Below are 21173 nucleotides of genomic sequence, written 5' to 3' on the forward strand. Positions count from 1 at the left end.
TTCCATAAAATGGTGAAGGGGTAGTAGTAACCTATCTTGGAACATTATTTTTTAAGGATTAAATGAAATACTACATTTAAAATCCTCATTATTCTGCCAGGCATGATAAGCACTAATATGTTTTGGCTATTTATTGCTATGTTGTTGTAATTATAAATTTAATCAACCTGATTCTGATTGCTTTTTTTTTTTTCTCTTCACATTCTCTCCCTAGTTCTTCCTCATTTCTGATTTCTTACTCATGTTTTCCCTTTTCTTATCCTTCAATAATGACTTTTTGAATCCCAGAGTGTCAGGAGTTACCTCTTTAGGAACAGATTTGCTGAGGCCAGTTTAGAATCATTTAAGCAATGACAAGATAGAACCAGGCTCAATATGGCAGCTATAACTAATTCTGAGATTAAATGACTGAAAACAGCTTAGGGAATCACCAAACTATTCCATTATTCCACTCTTTGGATAGCCAGTGTCACAACATCACAGGTTCCAAAAATGTCAGAGTGGAAAGGGACTTTAGAATGTATAGACCTACTATGATAATATATAAATCAATATGATAGCTGCACTTAGGCACAAACTTTTGTACTTAATTCTTTTAACCTGTGACAATCTCACTCCAAATCCAGTATTCTGGAGAGGCTGTAGATAAAGTAGTTAAGAGGGCAAGCTCTTCCTTGATCGGACCCTGAATCAAAAATAATAGGGTCAGGGCTTCCCTGGTGGCACAGTGGTTGAGAGTCCGCCTGCCGATGCGGGGGACACGGGTTCGTGCCCCGGTCCGGGAGGATCCCACATGCCGTGGAGCGGCTGGGCCCGTGAGCCATGGCTGCTGGGCCTGCGCGTCTGGAGCCTGTGCTCCGCAACGGGAGAGGCCACAGCAGTGAGAGGCCCTCGTACCGCAAAAATAATAATAATAATAATAATAATAGGGTCAAAAAGTCATTTGGGGGGCAATCTGGGAAATTTGCATATAGACTGGCTAGTAGATGACATTACTAAAATGTTTATTTTTATGCTGTGGCAATGGCATTGTGGTTAAATGGGAGAATGTTCTTATTTTCAGAAGTATCATAATGACTAACTTACTTTCAGGTGGTTTAGCCATCTGAAAAAGTATGTGTGTGTTTGTTGTATACTCTTTTTTTAAAAAAAATAATTCTAAATGTTAAAATAAAGAAGCGTCAAAGAAAGTAAGTTTTTAAAAGTAATAGAATAAATGACTATTGTTACCAAAAAAAAAAAAAAAAAAAAAAAGAAGGAGGAGCAGGCTCTGGAATCAGATCAGGTTCCAATCCTAGTTGGCAACACTGGACAAGTTAGAAAACCTCCCTAAGCCTCAGTTTCCTTATCTATAGAAACAGGTTAATAATTATAAGAATACCTACCTGTTATTCCACTGTCATCATTGTAATAATTGAACAATAAAGGTGAAGTGCTTAGCACCAGGGCATGGCCCATGCCAAGAGCCCAACTGGAGTTCTTGCCCCAGCGTAATCTCAGAGCACATGGGAGTAAAATCAGGAAAATACTCTCTGTTCAATCCATGGTTTCTGTCAGATCACTTTTTTTTCCTTAACTTTTTAAATTGATCTGTCTGCAAGAAACTGGGACATCAGTAAAAAGCTGGACCACTCTTTTGTGGGATAAAAAAGTACAAACAGAAAGCCTCTTACTATAGAGGAGGTAGCATAAAGGTGGCATTCCCCCTCACTGTCACCTCTAAAGCCAGCAATAAGCAAATCATAAAAGAAATTTGCTTGGAACTTTCAGCTCCACAGTAATAGCTGAAACAAAGGTAGAAAATTGCAGCTCTCTGTGTAATAACTAAGTCTCTTGTTATGTGATGCTGTATTAAATATAAAACATTTTCATTTCCTTTGTATAGGAAATTCAATAGGACCTGAAAAGGGGGTCAACCAAGTACTGTGACTCCCACAATGAAATGTGAGTGGTGCTAATAATCCTTTTTAAACTCTGGAGTGACTGCAAATAACCAAACAGATAAAATGTAGCTTTCATAAAACTCGAGGTTTGGTGGAGAATTAGCACGAGACTGGTGCTTGCTACTTGCTAACGGAAGGCTGGCCAAGAGCTCAGATTTATGCCATGAAATTTAAATGGTTTTCTCCTGAGGTTTTCTTCACAATATCATTGTATGTGGCTGAGTTACTTTATTGGCACTTTTGTATGGGGATTGTTTTTGGAGGAGTGGGGAGTGTAGGGGGTAGGGGCAAGGGTAACCTATTTCTTTAAGAAACCCAGCACTTATGGGGCTCTAGGGGATTTTAAAGCAGGGAATTTGGAAGAGTAACACATGCAAGAGTCTCCAAATGGTGAGGCAGAATCAAAAACATTTACAAAATTACGTTGGGGAAAAAAATAACATGGTAAGATCACAGTTCTTTTGTTGGGGTGTTTATAACATAACACATGGCTTCATCTCACTAGGCTTCTGAAATTAGAATGATATTGCTAGAAGATTTTTATGGATCAGGCTTTGAATTTGAATGCAAGTTTGCAGGGAATTTTGTACAAAGAAACCTCAAATTGAATTCAGACCTGGGTATTCTAGCAGCCAGCAAAGGTTATTCATGGTGTGTCCAATACAATGTCACTAACTAACTTAGAAACAGGAGGTCACAGACAGAAGTTAAGGAGGGTTAGGCCTATCAGCAATTCAAGCAGAATTTAATTACAAAAAGGGTAGCTGAATAATGGCACTCATAGCTAAAGGCAGCAATAGATGCAGGAATTGTAAATCAGTTCAAGGAAGGGAGAGAAAAAGAAAATCAAAAAGAAAAACAAATCAGCTTTCTTAAAAATATCCTAGGGTTAACTGAGCAAGCCTCAATGGATCAGAGAGTCAAGGCTTTATCCTTTCAACATCCCTGTGCTTTGAAAAAGACACCTAAACAGCAGTTCATTGATTTCCACAAAGGCCAAAGACCTGTGTCATCCACCCAATTGAATTCTTTTGTGCTGTACATGTGCTTACCCTATATTGTCTATCCCCTTACAATTTTATCTCCCCATGTATACATTTCTCACACCCTGGGTAGGACACAATTATTCCATTCTTGCCAACATGCACTATATAATCACCTTGGGAACTGACATTTCATTTTTGCCCTTGCAATACACAAGAGGAATTAAAGGTCCATGTCCTCAGTGTCTTTAATGTCTCATTCCTTCCGTGCATTTCAAGGGTAGTAGCTAAATGCAAGAAAGAATTCATCTCAAGCTGGAACTTAAAAAAATGCACATCCAATAATAATTATGCTGTTTTTAAAATGACTGTATTCCTGGACAAGGAAATAAAAAGCAGCAAGGCCAACATTAAAATGCCAAAATAGCAGAGGATGCCTGTGAAATGGAGCTTACAATGGGACTGCCAGAAAGCTTGAGCTAACATTAGAAGCATGTGAAAGTTGGCAACCCAGGCTCACGTGGAGCTAAAGAAAGTGTTTTTGTATATTCCAGTTCCTGTTGGTTCTGATCCCTTGAATGTTGCTCGGGGTATTACACTCCCAATTCCAAACAAATTTCAGCTAAACCTCAAAATATTTTCAACTATAAGAAACCAAACATGATTTCTCCGAAGCATAATAAATCAGCTCAAATTTCAGTAAAGCTTTAAGAATCTACGTAGAACACTGAGGTGTTAACAAAGTCCCTAGGAAAGAACTAACCATTCTCATGTCTAATTTTTAATGGTTTTTTTTTTGTTATCTATTTATGCTTTATGTTTTCCGATTTTATATTTTTAAGCAGTTTCACTCCTACTGCCCTGTACCTCTCAACCAAGCATTCCATGCTTTTGAATCAGGCTGCTTATTTAAAAAAAAATAACCCAATTGACATTTATTGGACAGGTGGTAGGCAGGCATCTCCTCTATAGGGAGAGAAAATGATTTTAGGTGTTTTCCCCACTCTCCTGCCTTTCTGACTAAGTGAATTTCAGCCCCTGATCCAAATCACAAAGGTCATCCATTAGCAGAAAGCAGAAACTAATTTGGCTTTTCCTGGCACCTTTCATACTCAGTGACTGTCTAATAGTTTGCATAATGAGAAGGTGGAGCCTTGGAGAATGCTTTGTATGCAGGTTGCACATTAGAATGTCACCGTATTCTTAGGGCCAACTTATAACACAAATTTAGACATAAGAATCTATTGAGAGAAGGTGGCTGTTAAATGTAAAGCATGCCAGTTAATAAATTAACTGCCTTTTCTAATTTAACTGGGTCTCAAATAACTATTTTACTCTTCATTATTAACCATAAAACAACAGCTACACAAGTAGATTAATGGTGCATTTTTTTCCCTGTTGTCACACTGTCTTCTCTCCTCTGTCATTAGTTCAACACTTCAAAACAGTAGGCCTAGGAAAGATATTTGAGAGTTTTAAACCAATATTTGATTGGCAATATGGTTACTGTGACATCCTAGATATAGATGGAAAGTGTGAAGTGGATTTACCCTCTGCTTTCCAATGGCTTCTCTTACAGAAAAAAAAGAGAGAACAGATTAAGAAAACCTAGAAGAATAAAGGTGAAGAATCTGCTGATGCAGTCCTACATGAAGAATTGCATTACTTATTTTTAGATTTATGCTTAGAAGACAAAGAAATCTATATGAGCCCTTGCCTGCCTGCATCTTTCCTCTAAGCTCTTAAAAATAACACATATATATACACATACATATATATATATTATATTCAGTCCAATCACTTTGATATTATTCCAGAGAAATACTTTTTCATTCTCTGCTATTGATTTATAAATTCTTACTTTTCTTACGCTTGTCAAAACTTTTCACTTATAACCCAAGAGCTAGGAAACCAAAACAAGTACTGTCCTGAGTGTCATTGTGTGGTGATCCTAAGTAGCCCCTAAACACTTTTGTCGATATTTATTGATGGGATCCACAGGCACTCTGAGTGATCCCACTCTGGAGTGGCATAAACCCATGGCAGAGAGGTGGTCCAGCTGTAGGCCAGAGCTGGTGAGGCAGCGACAGGATGCTCAGGGGCCATTGACAAAATGTCAAACATTTCAAATTTCTGACTAGCTCTCTGGCTAATGCCATGCTAAGCAGAAACATGGCTATTTCCTCCAAGGAACCAACAGACACACAGACACACAAACACACAGAAATAAACACAGATTCTGTCTTTCCTTCTCCTCCAGTTGCTCACTCTGTCTCACATGCATGCGTGTGTGTGTGTGCACACGTACACACACACACACACACAGTCTACAGGGAAATTAAGCGGTGCCAAAGTAACAGTGTACTGAGAAAGTTCTTGGATAAATTAACAACGCAATTACATTACATGACATGCCACAAGATGGATGAGGAAAACTTGGCTGGTATTATGTTCTGTTTTCAAATTGCAATTTATTTGAGGGTTTTAATGGATGCCTTATTAAAACATCTCGGCCCTGGTCAGGTTTCAGCATATGTCACAGTGGCCTGTGATTGATGACACCCTCTGCTGCTTCTCTTGCACATTTGCAGGGAATTTAAGCAAAGAGGGAATGAGCTGAGGCCCAGCTTTGTATTGATCGTGTGGAGGTGCACTGCCTGGGAGCACAGTCTAATAACATTCTCTTAGCTGAACTGCTTCACATGAAGGCATTTATTACAAGAACTAAAATGTTATATTGCTCAGAATAAAAGGATATTGTACAAACAAAAGAGTTAGCACTGAGTGGGGGAGACTGAGAGAGGCTATGGCATGCTCCGAAACCATGCCTTGTTATCTTTCACAGGCCACATTTCTAAGCATTGATGGAAAAAAATGAATAAAGCTGTGCTTAAAAAGGTAAAATGCTGCGAGCTTTATTTTTGCTTATTTTAACCAGTTACAAGTAACAGCTGAATTTCATGAGAAAAAGATGCCAGGTGGGGACTGAGAGGTGAGCAGCCTTAAAGTCATTTGGAAAATAAGTATCAAAATGGATCTCAGGACGTTATTTGTAGTGCCATCTGAAATCTCTCATTTCATATATGCCATAGTTAATTTTTTTGACATGCTCCCATCAAAACAGCAAGAGCTATTCGTACCTAAGGAGTAACTGTACTACCACCCAAACAATAGAAATTTGATAGACTTTTGTCACATTTTAATTATAAAAGGGTTCCATTTGAAATTTTATTACTTGAAGTTTTATAAGCCTTTTTGTTTATTGTCAAGAAATTTATATTTCATACTGCTTACTCAAAAAGCATGAATCCAGTTACATATGTCATATACATGTGTACATCTAGTCATAGAAAAAAGACTAGAAAGATACAAAATAAAAGGGTAATGCTAGTTATCACTAGAAAAATAATTATTGTAATTTCTTTGTGCTTTTCTGTAGTGTAATTTTCTGCAATAAACACATTACTTTTAAAATCAAATAAAAAAGCATTTCAAAGACATTTGTAACATCTTGATTTATAAAAGTAATTAGACAAATAGGTATCCTTTGAAAGAGTCTAGAAAAAATATAATCAAGGAAAATGATTCATTTTGCAGTAATATTTGAGTCTTTCTTAGTAAGCAGAACCTATGCATTGCAAATTTTAAAAGAAATCAGTAACAGTTGAGACAGAATGAAAATATCCCTGTGCAATACAAAAAAAGTTTTAAAAAACTAAAAATAAGGAAAAAGTGTTGCATTTCCAAACTCTGATAATGTTAAGGTTTGTCACTCAGTTCAAAGGCTTTTTTTTTTTTTTTTTGCTTGACCTGCTATGATTGCTATTATTTGAACTGCCACATTTATTATTTTGTTAGCCTTTGAGGGCCTATAAAAATCTCACCTAATTATATTGGAATCACCTAGCATCACAGCCAAAGCCAAAGAAGATGAGAAAATGGCCAACAGCTTTTCTCAAAATGGAAGAAAAAAGTTAAAGAATGAACAAACAGCAGAAACCAAGAACACTCAGGAAAGCCAGCTTTATGAGTCTCCCAAGAAATGGATAGAGAAAACATTTTTTAAACGTTGACAGAAATTGTTAAGTTGTAAAAATGGATTTCCTAGCATTGTCAGTTGAATGTACCTTCTAATGCACAAAACACCAAATTTACAGTCTTTGAATAGATTGTGACAGCTTTGGTGGAGTGATGCTGTGCAAGAAAAGGGAAATGTTACTTAACCTCCAAGGCCTCTTTTTCTCTTGGATTTTAGATTTCATGTTCCTCTTCTGTCTTCTCATGGCCCCTTATCTTTTAGTGACTGAATATTTATCTGTGTATCAAAAGGGAATAACTTTCTTTTTACCATGAAAGTAGTTACATAATATCACAAACTATGGGTTCCTTTGTTCTAGAATGAAGACCAATTCTCCAAATTTGGAAAATTACTTAACTTCAATTCAGTGAACATTTATTGAGCACCATCTACCTGTAAAGCAGTGTGCCTGGTAGTAGTAACATGATTCTTTGCCTCTTTGTGATGATAGCCAACTTTAAAAGTGAGGATCTTCTCACTATAAATTGCATAAACTACATCCACACATGCCACAATTTAACCACCCATCAACCTCAGGTTAGAACTGAAGCAATAAAATGACAAAAAGCTATTGCCCTTAAAGTGGTAAGGACAGAAACATGTATCAATACACAGTTCAGCCTGTGAGAAGAGCTATGGGTGGAAAAAAAATTAATTCATTGTCTTCTAGGATAATTCACATTGTATGTGAATTTTACACCAAGTTTCCTATAGCATAAAGCAGGTGATGAGCTCAAAGCAGATGTGAAAGGAGAGCAACAGCACATGGCAAATGTCAGAACAACACTGGGAGGCACTGGGGTAGCACAATTTTCAAGAGCAGAATCCCCGGATGGCATGGGGAACAGAATGTAGAAACATGGGGCTAAGGGAAAAAATAGACACACAAAAAAGTTCAGGAGAATACAGGAATAAAGAAGGAATGCTGTATACACCTTAAACTAATACAACATTCTATGTCAATTATATTCAATGAAACTGGGAAAAAGAATGCTGCTTAGGACACAAAGTCTTCAAATACTGTAACTATTCTTTGAGTATCTTCTAGACTGAGCTCCATACAACATATGTGAAAAGTAAATGGAAACTCAGATTCCCACCCAGAGGTGGCTAAGTTAATACCACTGTCTGTCTCATAAAATGTTCTATCAACTACTCTCTGGTGAGGAATATTTCATAACCAAAACTAATTAACATACATATGATTCACTCGTAACTTCTAAGTGAATCTGTGTAAGTATGTTCATGGTGGTTGTGTGTTCTTCTCAAGTAATCCCTTTACATTTTCAAAGTCCCTATGTTATTTTTGGGTTCTTGGTTGCATTAGCGACTAATTTTGGCTAAGTTAGTAAAAGGCAATTTCCTGGAAAACTTTCAAGAAGCTCAGAGAGCCAATGAGAGGTTAGGTAACACAAAACGGGGACAGGAAGATCAGCTGAGGACTGTCTGGTTCTAGATGACCTCACTCCCACATCTGATAATAATTTTGCAAAGAAGCCACTGGTTCAGGAAATCTCTCTTCACACATCATACCCTAGGCCTTTTTACATTGTGGATGGGTTCTAAAAGGAGCAAGCAAGAGAGGGTAACCTAATGGATGAGCACTTTTCAAGCCTCTGCTTGTATCATGTTTACTTATATCCTATTGGCCAAAACAAGTCACATGGTCAAGCCCAGAGTCAGTGTGGTGGGGAGACACAACCCAATGGGTATGGAAGGTATAATTTATCAGGAGCCATTACTCTATTTATACATTCAGCTTCTGGCTTCATAGAAGGGGAGTGCCTGTAATTTTCCTCCAACAAAGCTTATTCACAATGAACAAAATAATGAAATAAAAGGGACTAGGGTAATATTAAGAAGAAAATGGGTAATGGGTGGCAAAATAAATGATAAATGGCCACAGTGGGACCCTATTTAGATTTCTGAAATGAAATTAACTGAATCCAGATAGACACTATTTTATTCCTCTGAAAATTCTGGGCTATAGATAGGTATCATCCAGAAGGGATTCACGATTTTCCTAAATGACCAGTTTCCCATTACAATGCATGTGAACTTTCCAGACTAGCTAAGAAAACTATGAATTATTATCTTGGTCTCTTTTTTTTGAACAACCTTAATAAACATTCCTCAACTGATTTAGGTTACATCTGTTCACATTTCAGTTCTTGTGTCTAAATGAAAAATAATAGAAGCCAAATATGAAATGTATATTTTGAAAGAATCTCACTGCTCTAGAAACTTGTTATCTTATATGTCACACACTTTCATTCAGTTTGCTTAGTAAATAACAGTTACTGTACATAACCACACTACTAAAAGTACATAGAGAAAGGAAAATAAGTAGATATTTTCTGGCATTTTAGTGCACAAAATATAACCTCTTAACCTGCAGCCTCCAAACGTTAAGTCTCAAAACCGAGTCCATTAACCTTTCTAAATGGTTGTGATATTAAAAACTGACTCTTAACAGCTATGGGTCATCATCTAATGCAATAACCATCAGCAATAAAGAATTATGGATTAAGAACATTATCTATCTGTAAAATGGTCATTTATGACATTTGTACACAGACCACCTCTAAAATGCACAGATACCCATGACCAAGAGTTCAGACCTAATAATATACATTATGCTTTTATTAGTATAGTTATGATACTAGTGAGTTTTTAAGAGAAAATCATTACATTTATAAAAGTTCAGGGTGTTTACTGCAAACATGAAACTAACAAAGAAAAACTTCAGAATTCCCTTTCATTGAACTATAACTCAGCCAGGTGGGGCTAATTAACTCAGATGGTCAAATAAAAAAAAGCATGATTTTGTCTAGTCGTCGTGCTACAGGACAAATGTGGACTCTTCTACATAATTGAGGAACAGCAACTCACATGAAAGCTTCTGTGTCTTATCAAATAGAAAATTGTTCATTTGAATTGAGCTTTATTTTGTTTTTATAATTTAGACAATTAATTCAATATACTCTTATGCAATAGTTACTATGTACCATCAACAAGGTGTTTGAATTCCATAGATATGAATGACACTTCGATTTAACAGGGACTTAGCCTCAGTCAATATTCTGAAAGGCCAGAAGTGCCACAAAATACAATCTTACTCCTGCAAAAACAGATCTACAAAATTAACCTAAGAGAGCTGTATTTTCTAAACATATTTACTGTATTAACTTGTGTTTTGTCTTTAACACTACAAAAGCAAGAGGAATTGTATTCAGGGTTGAAATCACATTGGACCTTGTTCTTAGGAGGAGAAAGACAAAGATACAGGAAAAAAATAGACAAGAATTAATTTGGGGTGCTTTACATCTTGCTTATCTTTCTAAAAAATCTTCTGAGAACTTGTGTGTTGCTAGAAATTTGTTTATTTAGATTTCTCCCTCTACATTTAGTGAATACTTTATATCTTCACTGGAACTATATGACTTTTGGGTACAGAATTAATGCCCCTTATTCATATCATTTTTATTTTAAAATCCAAAGTAACAATGAAATAAGAAAATGCAGTGTTCAGAAAAACAAGGTGTAGTTTCATTAATAGGGATCTGCTGTTTATGCTAGATTTTTCTAAAATGTTTAAAAACACATTTACAAGCAACTTGTAAATACGCATTCTCCATCTCAAAGAGCAATAAACAGGTCATCCTTAATGACTCAACTTTAAAAGTTGTTTTTTTCCCACTGCTTCTAGGAATCAAAGTTCTGATGAATTAGAACCTGAGCCTGCTGTAAAGAGGCAATAACCTCTTGGTCAGTGAAGATCTTTATCTCCATGATATAACTCAGATCATCTGGGCCACACACTTTCGTCCCAGAGTCCCTCAAGATACCTCTCACCAATGTCTTTATGACTCTCTGGGCTAAGATAACAAATACCTGATCTAGTATCAATACATAATGTGTAAGGCTGAAAAAAATTTTGTCAAATTGAATTGTTAAAGAGAAACCTCTTTTGTACTCCCCCGCCCATAATTCACTCCTAACTTATTGTTACTCCAATCTCAGGTCAGCTATTTCAGACCAATGCCAAAGAACTCAAGAAATTCTACAGGGTTGAATTAGTAAGTCATATTAGTAAGTCACATGTCATATTCAAGTTGTTAGGTTAATAGAAAAATAATCTCTAAGACCCAGAGAATCTATAATAATCATAGAAGCATAAATTTTGATTTTTATTTTCTCTTATAGAAGCCTAAATATTTATTTGGCATGCCAGAGTATAAGCTCCTTGGAAGAGGGATTTATATTTTATTAGCATTTGCATCCAGCATGTGTAAAATAGAAATCAGAGCTTCATGCATGATATTTACAAGTTGATAATAACAAGTATCTAGCATCACATAGTTGAATGTTCAATGTATTTCAGAGAGTCTAAGCTCTTAAAAGAGTTTCCAAATCAAATTCTCAATAGGACCACCAAGTATAAATAGAGTTGAAGCAGACAGATTTCTTTCTTTTGGTAATTTTCCTTAGAATCTGTCCTGTAATGTGGTTAGTTTGCCAGATTGCTTTCACCACAGGATGTTAAAACAACACAATAATCAACCAAACTATGTTAACCAGAGTCCCTAAAGGCATATATTTTAAGAAATAAGTAGAAGCAATGCAATTTCACAATAAATATAACATCGTTTTAAATTCTGTTGTCAGCAATTCTAATTCTCAAAGGTGCCTCGTGTATTATCTCTTTATAAAAATATCTAGACTTTACTTCTGTAGTTATCCTTGTAACTTTTATAATAACCCATTGGGATTTCAGATATATGTTCCTCTTTCTTATTTTTTCTACTTCTGCTTCTTCTTTATCTCCTTTACTCTTCCTCTTATTCTTCTCCCATCCCCCCCTCCACTTTCCTTTTGCTTGTTGAAAAAAACATTATTCATAGTATGGTAGATATCCCATCTCTCCATATTTCATTTCCACAAATGCTGGTCATCCAACAAGCTTGATTCCAACCACTGTCAGCTGGATCATTAACCAGGCACTGACATAGAGGGAAAGGGAAACTGCTTTACATGAAGCATTACCCTAAAGCACAATGTAAGTCGATCATTTTTTAATTATACAGAGGAGTATTGAAAATAGTCACCTTCGTAGGCTATTTACTTATCTCAACAAAACAGGTACCACTCAAAACAAAAAAAATTGGAACTTCCCTTCTGAAGTTGTACTTAGGGCCTATGACATTTATTTATTTATTTTTATGACATTTTGTTGAATAGTTATTTAGATATACACATTTGAGCACTTTTTATTTAAAAATGGTTCAGAGAATAAGTTGGATAAACAGCAGCTTTTTAGACTTCACCGTAAGTCAGAAGTTTTTTATATACAAATATTTTTAAAGTTAGGTTTTCTTTCAAATAGAAAGAGTTCTGCTTAGATGATCTGGCAGGACTTGCCTTCCTTTGGTGGAAGGGCTGAATTCCTATATGCCTTAAGGAACCAGACAACTGATGACAATCATATTTACCTAAAATGGTAGTTATCTTTGCAATCCTTTTATGACTTGAAGATCTTTAAGAAAAGGTAGGGAATAAAGATTATGGGGATCTTTTCCACTGGGAAGCTCCCCTCTAAGAGCACTCAATTATAGTAATGATAACAACATGGAAATATAACAGAGAACGTGAGCCCCTTCCATCTGCTTCCAGTTGGATCTCCCCAAAATACTATATATTAGTGTGTTACAGTTCACTGATCTCAGCAAATCCTGTCTGATTTGCCCAGGAGAGAGACCCAGAAGTTAACACAGACTTTCTGACTTGTTTACTACTTTTCTATCCTTACTCCCACTGTTCTTCACTCTAGCACCTGACACAGCACATAGCACATGGAGACATTCACTCTATTTCCTAGGAAGATGAAAGAAGTAATAGATGGTAAACTTTAGTATGTTGCCCACTCGTCCTCTCTCCACAGATGCAAGGGGAACAGGACTTAGGATACACCTTAGGATATTAGGCTCTCAAATGAAATATCCAGTACACATTGATATTCCCTCTATCTTTTCCTCTCTCCAAACGATTTTTTAACCACTAAGATTCTGGGAACTCACCATTATTTGGACCTTGGCATAAAGCTACCTATTTTCCTAGTGAAAATAATTTCTCTACTCCATCCTCATCTTCTCATCTCATATTTAAAAAAAAAGATATGTGGGTGTATATATACCTTTCATTCCCTTTAACACAGGTTGGTTTTGGGGTAGACATGCAACCAAGTTGTAGGTGACAATATATGTTATGTGTGAGGGGAAACATTCTAAACACACTTCTAGGAAAGGTTTCTTTCCTGAACAGAAAAAACACGAAATACAGGCAGTTGCATTTTCTGCCTCTAGTGTTGGTATACGGATATGTGATACCTGGAGATGTGATACCTGGAATTATGTGCCCATCTTGAGACCAACAGAGATAATAGTTACGCTGAGGGTGACAGAGTGGGAAACGGAATAGGATCTGGATTCTCAGTGATGAAATTAAGCTGCTATATTACCGAATCCTGAGATTCCATACCCTCCGACTTATTATATGACATTTTTAAAAACTTCCCGTTTGGGATATTTTGAGTTTTCTGATGAATTACAACCTTAAACATCCTAACATTTCTCAAAATGAATTTTAAAAACACTCCTTGCTCTGCATCTCTGAATCTGGGAATCGTCTTATTTTCAACAGCGTCTGATCCTTATCTGAGGCCCTTAAACTCCTAGGGCTGTTTGGCAAGAGGTTTAAGGAATCATCTGAAAATCTTCACTCACTGCTGTAACAGACATGGGATCTTGGATTTTTAGACATGGAAAGAAATTCCTCTCCTGATTTTGGTTCTCTGCTTTTCATTTTGTCACTTTAATTTCTTAAACCATTGAAGTTATTTATCTTCTGTAGCTTGTAAAAAGGCAAGATAGCAAAGTAGTTTAAAGCATAGGCTCTGCAATCAAAGGTCCCTGTTCAAATGTTATGATCTTCTTTACCTTGAGCAAATTATATGACACTTGTAACTATTAGGGCCTCTCTTTCCCAGCTGTAAATGGATGTACTAGAACCTGCTTCATAAGGTTATACCTCAAACATAGTTAGCCCTGACTGCAATAAACTTATTTTATATTCATTAAAACTTCAATTAAATTTACCTTGACAGACAGGCCACCAATAGACAGACTTTGGGAATGTTCAGGCCAATCCAGATAGAGGATTATAGGCTTAGAAGGAATAATTAGGCATGGAAATATAACTACTTATTTGGGGCTTCATTAAGAATTCTGAGCAGAATCTTGTGTCTCTTGAAGGAGACAGGAGAAAAAAGCCCTCTATCCAGAAAGAGTGCTGATGGAGGGCTTCTTCACCCTTGTACTGGAAAGGACACTACTTATGAGCCCTGCCAAGCTGAGATGAGAGCACCAAGTTGAGTATCACCCAGAACCTTCCCTAAAGGGTGTATGTTTCATGTTATGTCTGTGAAGAGGAATGGAAATAGAACATTTTTATATACTTTGAGAAGTAACAAAAAAATATTGAAAGCTCTGCCATTTCCTTGATTTCATCTCACCTTTGATTTTTTTTCCCAGGTCAAATGGTCACAGCACTGAAGATTTGACCATAAAACAGACCAAAGAATTGCAGAAGAGCTCCCTGTCTCTCAAAATAAGTTTAAGCACCTAGTACAGTGGCAGAGCTTATAAAAAATTAAATAATGGATGAACACTGCTGTACCTTCAATGCATCATTCAAGTCTTGGAACATTTGCAAGTGTTTATTTGCAAATAGGTGTTTCTGGGCTTTCACATCTCCAAATTCCAATTTTGCATACTTTAAATTCTTAACATGTAGATAATGCAATGTTTACATGTGGACTCCAAAAGTCTATCTTTATGGCACTGACACTACTTAAAGCAACATTTTCTGGTAATAATGTGAAAACCTTGGATTTTAAATGTTTCCTTTAAGAATAATTGCCTAGTTTAGCACTGCAAATGGTTTGACAAGGCAATAAAGCTTTGTGACTTTACAGCCCTGTGCTTAGTTATGCCATGACATTTGGTGACTATTAGGCACACTTAATCTGATGGCTTCCCTGCACTTAGCCCACTCCACACCCACCAAGAGTTAAAATTAAAAAAAAAAACAAAACTCTCAGAACATTAGGATAATTTTTGAAGAGTTCCATTGTTCCTGGAGTCCTCATCTCATTATTAAGTATTCATCAGTGCATCCCTGGGAGAGGTAATGGAAGCAATCATATTTGGGGGTTAATTCCAGGGGTATGAGACAGTCATAAGTGGGGAAGGAGCCACAGAAAAGCCAATAGCACCTTTTAAACTCTTAAGATTTGTGCTGTACTAATTATTATTTGGCATAGACAATCATCTGTGCTTTTTACAATTATTAAATTCCCTCTATTCACTGGGGAGAAACAGTTACATGTTTTGATATCTGCCTGTACCTTAAAGTAGTCTTTGAGGAGTGCCATGTTAAGTAGAAGTACAAAACCAAGCCCATGTGTTTTCTGACCTTATGGGAATTTGATATCTAACTAAGCACGGACATGCATTAAATCATATTCTTGTCCAAATCTCCAAATCTCTTGAATTAAGAAACTGTTTCAGGAAGTTTTTTTTTTAAACACTTTGTCTACATGAGAAACAAACCTCAGACACAGGCTGGGGTCTTGCTCAGGGGAAAACTGTTAAAACGTAGCACAGCAGAAGCACTACAGAAACCCAGTATTTGCCTAACAGATTTTGCACAAGTCTCCAAGGTACTTTGTACCTCACCACTTACCCTTCTATGTGATTTGATTTGGATGTATGTGGCCTCTCCTGTTGAGGAGCACAGGCTCCGGACGCACAGGCTCAGCGACCATGGCTCACGGGCCCAGCCGCTCCACGGCATGTGGGATCCTCCTGGACCGGGGCACGAACCCGTGTCCCCTGCATCAGCAGGCAGACTCTCAACCACTGCGCCACCAGGGAAGCCCTGTAGGCTAAGATTTTTATGTGTCCCCCTTTTTTATGATCATCTCTAAACTGTGCCCTTAAAAATAATAGACTTTTAGAATATCTAGAATACTAAAATTTATCTTTCTCACCTTATGTTCATTTTCTTCCAAAACACACATATCTTGTGGATTTCTTTATAGAAAATAAAATGTTATCAGCCACTTTCAAATACAAAATAAACCCAGTTTACCCTAATAGAGTTATCGTTACAAAAAGAAGCTTATCCGTAGTATGTAGATAGCTAATAAAGGAATGTACCTACAAGATACTTTGCCTGCCCAAGAATGCCAGGACCTCCAATATATTTTTTTCCTGAATTCTGTTAAACTAATTCTGTGTGATAGGCAAATATGTCCTCCACATGCTGGTGAATTAAAATTCAGCTTTCAGTGAATAAGATTAATTGCCTCTTCAGACAAAGCTGGATTTGCGCTCCTATTAAAGACAGGGAAGGGGGGTAGAAGCAAGGGGCAGGGTGCCAGCTAGACTGCAGTATTCAGTTACACGTGAAATGATTTGTAATTCTGAGTAATCACTTAGGACAAGCCCTTGCACCATTTTATCTATACATGACTCTAGGCCAAAGTCAATACTCATAGTAAAATAATGAGATGAAGCTAACTGAGCCCTTTTATTAATGCTCCAAGGAGCAAATCTGATGCTTGAGTTTTTCCCCATTGAAAGTATCCACTTCTTCCTAAAAAATGAACAAGTGGGTCAGGATGCCCAGTAGCAGCCAGGGTATCTGCTTCGGCAAAAGCATAAATAACTGACTCTTCCCACCTCCTTCTTTCTGTTTGTGCACCAGGCTTCGCCCGACTGCAGGTGAAAGCACATGAATTTTGCATTACCTCTAGGCTCATTAAAGAGATCTGGCTCTCCCCTAATAGTTTCCCCTGACTTAGGGGGAGACACACATACACACACACACACACAGCATGATGAACCTTAACAGAAACAATGCAAAGTACTTTTTCTCTTCCTCATCAGTCTTATAAAGAAAATCCACTGTTCTAGCAAATGCACAGCTTGGTGACAGAGTTAGCAAGCAACTGTTAGGGAAATGAGATGGATAACCAGCTGTCCCAGCATCTTGGATATGGGGCACGGAAGAGAGAGGGTGCTGGGAAGGAGGGGGAAAGGAAGGGTATGGGGAAATCCTTGATTGTAGCCCCCAAATTGCACTTTCCACCTGTGTCACCACCAGTCAGGTAACCAATCTGGCAATTAGCATTAAATGTCTCCCTCACTAAGTAATGGGCAGTGTATTACTCTTCTCTGTGCTTGTTGAAGGCTTAAAGATCTACTAGGAATTTAAAAAATATATATCCTTAATGTTGTTTTCTAAAACTTGGAGAAATATTCTAATTTACTTGGTGGGTAAAATTGTCTTTTATTGGAAAAACCCAATAGAATATTTCCGCTCTTCACAGAAAATGTCTGAACCAACTTTTACTTATTAAGGCAAATGCTTCATACGTATGTACTCCAAAATAAAACAACGTAGGTATAATAGAAGAAAGGAAAAAAGATACCTGCAAATTCCAAATTTGTCTCCTATTAGCTAGGTGATTCTTCCACGTCGCTTGACATCTGAGCACAATCTTCTCATCTCTAAAATGAGGATTACACATTAACAGGCAAATTGTGAAGAGCAATGCTTAGTTCAACATCTGACACATAAACACAATTATGCATATCCCTCCCTTCCTTGGATTATTCATGTTACAGGAAGTGTGAAATATCGATATAAACAGACCATACAGAGATTTCAGTTAAATTACTCCTTCCAAAATTTCTCTGATTAGGGCTTTCTGTAGAGGACCAAAATAGCTTTTTTGAATTCCATTTCCATTAGTGTGCTCATTGGTAGAGATACCAACAAATATGAAATTTCCCTCCAAAAAGCTTTAATGAATTGTCAGTCAAACAATAAGTGATGAACCACAGAGAAATTGCTGAAAGATTCAAGTACCTACATACAGAGCACATACAAAATTCACATTAATTCTATTTTTCCAGGCTATAACACAGTGTTGCACACAGCCTGAACTTGGAATGGTATTTTTTTTAATGATTTCAGGACACACAGTTCCTATGACTAAATAGCTCACACTGTCCTGGGAGAAACTTTGAGTCTAATGAGGATTCAAGGTACACAGCACACACACACATTCACATGAACACACACAAAGCAACTTGCCAGACATACAGGGAAAAGGGACTTTAGGTAGAAGACACAGCACATATGAAGTCACCAACAGTTAAGAAAGCTTCACGTTAGGGGGGGCCTGCAAAATGTTTGGCGTACCTGGAGTGCAGAGAGTAGGTGGAGGAGTGGAAAGAACTGAGGGAAACAAGGGGAAGCGCAAGCGTCAGATGGTACTTATCAGCAATTCTGAAGTGTTTGCACCTGATATGGAGGCTAGACAGGCTCAAATTCTAGGGTGAAAAAGAATCACGGGTAGGGAGCTTGTTAAAAATACAGAGTCTAGGTCCTTCCACCATCAATTCTAATTCAGAAATCCTGCGGTGATCCCCGAGACTGCTTTCTAACAAGCTCTCCAGGTGATTCTGATGGAAGGTGATACACAAAACCCACTCTGAGAAACTGCTGCAGTGTATGTACTAAAAGCCATTTTATCAGGGGAGTGATATAATCAGATATATGGGATAAGAAGATAAATAGTTCCCAGAAGAGGATAAATTGCAGGACACCAAGACTAAAAGGATGTGCATAATCCAATCAGGAAGCTTTTTCAATGGAGCATCAGGGAAATAATGAGGCCACTGAACTAAGTACTATTAGATAAGAATGTAGGAAAGAGGTACAGAAATTTAGCAGGATCTGGTGGCTTACTGCTTGGAGAAGGGAGGAATCTAGCATGACTTCCAATTTTCTGTTTTGTGTTCTGCTGTAGATGACTATGTTAGCTGAAATGAATTATATAGGGAGATGAGTAATTTAGGGAATATGCATTAAATTTTGGATATATCAGGTTTAGTAAAGTGGTTAAAAGTGTGGGCTTTGGGGTCCAATAAGCTGGGTTTGGAGCCTAATTTTGTCACTTAATTTCTATGCGACACGGACAAGTTGCTTTACCCTTCTGATGTAGGAGTAGGGGGAAAAATTCAGACTTTTAAGTTAGTTAATATAAGAAAAGACCTTAGCAGAGTGCCTTAAAGTGATTAATAAATGTTAATAATACTAATACTAATAATTAATTTTAATGTCATCATCATTAGCTAGCTGGAGATATTCCATAGAGAGATGAAAATATCATACAGATGGTTGTTAAAACTTTATTACAGATAAGATCATCCAGAGAGAGAGAAGCACTTGAAGAAATAAGGGCTAATAGAATCCAGGAGAATACAAATACTTTAGTTGATAGATGAACTCGATAAAGCTGAGGAATAGTCATACAGAAAGAAAAGCAGAAGATATACAGGTTAAGGGTATACAGCTGCTTAAGATAGAGAAAGCTGTCAACAGTACCACATGATTCAGAAAGGTTGGGTAAAATAAAAGTCAAAAAATGTCCATTGTATTTGACAAATGGGAAGACGCTGGTGACCTTAACTAGAATGATTTCAATGATTTGGGCAAAAGTCTCTTTTTAGGATGTGGAAGAGTGAATGGGAGCTGAGGGAATAAGTAAATTGATTGTGTAAATGGAGAAACAATGTGATAGCAAGGAGAGTCATCAGGTAGAAAAGGATTGGGTTTTCTTTTTTAATATGGAAGGGACATGAGCACATTTTCAAGCTTAGAGAAGTGACCCAGTGCAGAGGAAGAAAGAATCGTTGACAGAGGAGAGTCTAAGAGGTGATGGAAAAGGATGAAATAGAAAAAAAAAAAAGAGAGAGAAAAAAAAGTGGGTCCTAGCCTTGGACAATAAAGGGAAACATCTTCCCCTGGCTCCGAAAGGAAGGACCTAAATGAATGGTCAACGTTCTAGAAGCTGAGGTAGCAGTATGTAAAGATGAGTGTACTACAAGAGAATATCAAGTTTCTCTCTAAAATTGGAGGAAAATCTCTGGTGAAAGTGAAGGGGCTATACTGGGAAGCAGACTAGGAACTAGAGGAGAGAGCTAAGAATTTGGAATAAATAACAAGGGACAAGGAAGCTGACCAAGGACTGTAAAAGCCACCAGGCAGCACAGAGGCACATAATGGTCTGTGAGCTTATTTGGTTTTCTCTAGCTCTCTTCAAAGCATGGGTGGTTTAAGATCAAAGTAGATGGATTGTGGGCTTAATTTAATTTACATCTTACAGAGCAGATGTGGTAGAAGGACAAGGCAATAAAAAGAGAGTGTTGGAGAGAATGGAGTTAAAGTACCAGATCAAGTTTAATAGAGAAGCAAGTGAAGGTGGAGAAAAGCTGTTAGTCTGAGAGCAAAAGGAGCACTCAGAGTACTGGAGGGCTCAGTGAGGTGGAAGAACAGGCCAAGAAGAGCAAATGAATACGAAAAATGGAAAGACAGAATTGAGGGATTATAGTATAAATTTAGGGGCATATCATTTCAGAGGTGAAATAGTCTCAGATATTGATAAAATTGTGTGTATGGCCATGGACAGGGTTGATATTCAAACCATTTCATGACAGGTCAGGCTGCCCCTGAAGCTGGAGCAGCGTCTTGCTGTTTCTCAGAATCAGGGATATTCCCTTTAGTTGCTGGACTGTGGAGAATTCTAGAGAGGTCCCATAGGAGTGGAGAGACATGGCAGAGGGGGGAGGGAGCATCTGGGTAGACAGTGTTTAACATCCAGTACACATGTATTTTACTATTTCAACAGCCAGGATATACTGTTTGAATACCAGCTCTAGCCATGAACTGGGTGACTGAAGGGGAGGAAAGATCAAGATCATTGCAGTAAAAGAAGTTAAGGAAGGGTGCTGAATGTGTCATCCTCATGAATGTGGAAATCTTCCAAGATGATGAATATAATCCATATGAGAAAATATGGAGGGGAGGGCTCAATTATTCAATGAATACAGGCAAGTGCCCTGGTGATTGGTAGAAAATATCCATGAAGAAAGATGAAAACAATATGATCTAATGCATAGCAATCAAAAAAAAGACAGCAATTTCCCAATAAATGCAGGAAATCAATGATCTGTAAGCAACAACTTGAAATTTAGG

General features: G+C 37.3%; 1 long non-coding RNA gene across 1 annotated transcript in view; it reads right to left on the reverse strand.

Moving 5' to 3' along the window:
- LOC309802520 overlaps window positions 1-21173 on the reverse strand; it is a 274769-nt gene that overhangs the window by 124096 nt on the left and 129500 nt on the right. Inside the window, exon 2 of the long non-coding RNA XR_014293818.1 lies at window positions 17560-17638. This is a non-coding gene — a long non-coding RNA (uncharacterized lncRNA). The remainder of the gene's footprint in view (window positions 1-17559; window positions 17639-21173) is intronic.

This window comes from Mesoplodon mirus (assembly GCF_964341445.2).
Source record: "Mesoplodon mirus genome assembly, chromosome: 4".
Classification (NCBI taxonomy): Eukaryota; Metazoa; Chordata; class Mammalia; order Artiodactyla; family Ziphiidae; genus Mesoplodon; species Mesoplodon mirus.